The sequence below is a fragment of the Vulpes lagopus genome, chromosome 6, assembly GCF_018345385.1.
Source record: "Vulpes lagopus strain Blue_001 chromosome 6, ASM1834538v1, whole genome shotgun sequence".
In the NCBI taxonomy this organism is placed as follows: Eukaryota; Metazoa; Chordata; class Mammalia; order Carnivora; family Canidae; genus Vulpes; species Vulpes lagopus.
Genome location: NC_054829.1, coordinates 126,817,552 through 126,820,584, shown reverse-complemented (window position 1 = coordinate 126,820,584; position 3,033 = coordinate 126,817,552). Strand labels below are relative to the sequence as shown.

General features: G+C 39.6%; 1 pseudogene; it reads left to right on the top strand.

The window, feature by feature from the left end:
* The first annotated feature begins 316 nt into the window (after positions 1-316).
* LOC121492731 lies at positions 317-2,190 on the top strand (annotated as a pseudogene).
* Positions 2,191-3,033: the final 843 nt, after the last annotated feature.

Here is a 3,033-nt window from a genome sequence, read left to right as displayed (position 1 = left end):
GCAATAATATAGTCAATATAATAGCATCGTATGATGACAAATGGTAGCCACACTTGTGGTGAGCATAGCATAATGTATAGACATGTCATGTTATTCTGTTGCATACCTAAAATTATTATAAAATTGCGTATTAACTCTTCTTCAATTAAAAATTATATTTTAAAAGACTATATTGTTAACTGCCTCCCAGCCTTCTCCAAAAGGATTTATGGCTTTTGCCAGGGTTAACTTTGTAGTGAAGCAAACAAAATAATCAGAACTTTCCATGAATACTGGACAACCTGGCTCTGAACTGACAGTGACTCCAAGAGACTGAAATGGTCACTGTGGCCCTCCAGGCAGAGTAGGGACTTGTGGAGGTCAAGTGAACAATGGAGTTTTAGCTCAAGTCCGTCACACAGTTGTGTCCAGTGGGTCTCTGAACCCATCCTGTGGTTATTTCCCGAGCTCCAGAATGCATAATAGAAATACTTAGCAGCACCTAGCAGAATCCCCACATTGCTTCCCTAACTTTTGGAGTAAGGGCAAAAACATTGGGAGAAGCCAGATGGAAGCCATTAAAACTTTAGCCTCTTACGAGGCAAATCATAAACCAAAATCAATGCCACATCCCTGGAGGAACTGCAGAGATGAGTGTCATCATCAAGTACTTGAAAGATGCAGTGATGGTGATTCCCACCACATCACCATTCAACTCTCCTATTTGGCCTATGGGAAGACAGATGGATTTTGGAGAATGACAGTAGATAATCATAAGCTTAACCAGGTGGCGACTCTAATTATAGCTGCTATACCAGATGTGGTTTCATTATTTGAGCAAATTAATTCATCCCCTGATGACTGGTATGCAGCTATTGATCTGACAAATGCTTTTTTATCCATTCCTTTCCATAAGACCCACTAGAACCAGTTTGTTTTCAGCTGGCAAGGCCAGCAGTACACCTTCACTATCATCTCTCTGGGATATATCAACTCTCCAGCCCTATGTCATAATTTAGTTCACAGGGATTTTGATTGCCTTTTTCCTTCCAAAAGATAATCACACTGGTCCTTTACATCAATAAAATGATGCTGATTAGACCAAGTGAGCCAAAAGTAGCAACTGCTCTAGACTTATTGGTTAAACGTCTGCATGCCAGAAAGCTGGGAATAAATCTAATCAAACTTCAGGGACCGTCTACTTTAGTGAAAGTTCTAGAGGTCCCAATGGTATGGAAAATGGCAAGATATCCCTTCTGTGCAAAAGTAGTTGCACAGGGCCCCTCCTATAAACAAGAAAGAAGCACAATGCCTAATGGGTCCATTAGGATTTCAGGATTTTGAATGTTCACCAAAGGATAATCTTTGCAGAGGAAGATTTTAATAATCAAGTGGACAGGGTAACCTGTTCTACAGATACCAGTCAGCCTCTTTCCCTCTCCATCCCTAATGGGCTCATGAACAAAGTGGCCATGGTCACAGGAATAAAGTTTATATGTCGCTGAGCAATAGAGACTACTACTCTGTAAGGACAACCCAGCTGTGACCAACACTAAATGTTCAATTGGCTAGTGGCAGAAATGAGCAAAGTCCCCACGTGGCACAACTTTCCAAGGTGGTCAGCCAGCTACCTGTTGACAAGTTGATTACATTGGAATGCTTTTATCAACGAAGGGGAGGTTTTCCTCTATTGGAATAAACACACTGGATATGGATTTGTCTTTCCTGCATGCACTGCTCTTGGCCAAATTATCACGTTATCACGTTAGATTTATAGAATTCCTTATTCACTATCCTGGTATTATACACAGCATTGCTTCTGATCAAGGAACTTATTCACAGCAAAAGGGTTCATGCTCATGGAATTCACTGGTCTTACCCTGGCCTCACCATCCCCAAGCAGCTAGCTTGATGAAACAGCAGAATGGCCTTCTGAAGCTTCAGTTACAGCATCAACTAGGTGACCACATCTTCTCTAGAAGACCATATATGTTTCGAATCAGTGCCCAATATATAGTGCTGTTTCTGTCATAGTCAGGTCTCATAGGTCCAGGAATCAAGGGATGGAATTTCCATCCACTCACTATTTCCATTCAACTCACTATTATCCCTAGTGACCCACCAACAAAAATTGTGCTTCCTGTTCCCATGACTTTAGTCCCTACTGGCCTAGAGGTCTTAGTTTCAGAGAGAGGAATCCTTCCACTATGATTCTGTTGAAGTAGAAGGTAAGACGCACCCACTCCCACACCCCACCCCTGGCCACTTTGAACTCCTCATGCTTTTCTTTTTTCCTATTTATTCCATTTGGTATGGGAGTGTCTCCTATACCTGTCACACCATCATATTTAGGCAGCAAATAACATGTTTGATTTCACAGGTTCACAGCTATAGAGCAATTTGGCTCATCATGAATTGTATCTTGAATCTCACCCATATCCAATTTACTAGATTTTTAGATGAGTCTTCAGACTGGATTTTTGAGTTATGCTATCATGAGTTAAGACTTTGGGACTTTTAGGATGGAATGAATGCATTTTGCATGTGAGAAATATAAGGATTTTGAAACTTTGTCCCCCTAAACTCGTATGTTGAATCCCTTTATACTATGTGAGGTTACAGTGAAAAGAAGGCCATCAATGACGATGTGGGACTTCACCAGACACCAAAACAATGGGCTCCAAAAACAAATCTCTTGACTTTGAATTTTCTATCCTCCAGAACTGTGATTTTTTTTTTTTTTTGCTGTTTATAAATCACTCAGTTTATGGTATTCTGTGTAGCAGTCCAAACAGATGAAAACACACTACTCTATGAATTTCTCAAAAATCTATATTGAACAACAAAAGTTTATTTAACTTGATGTAAATAAAAAATAGCGGTAAAATCTAGATGATCAGTATATTGTTATTCACTGTAAAAGTCTATTCAATCTGGTATATGTTTCAAAATGTGTATCATAAAATATTTTTGAGGAAACGTGAATAAGCAGGGAGTGAACAAATGAGAAAGAAAGAGAGAAAAGTGATGGAGAAGAAAGGAGAAGAGAAAAAA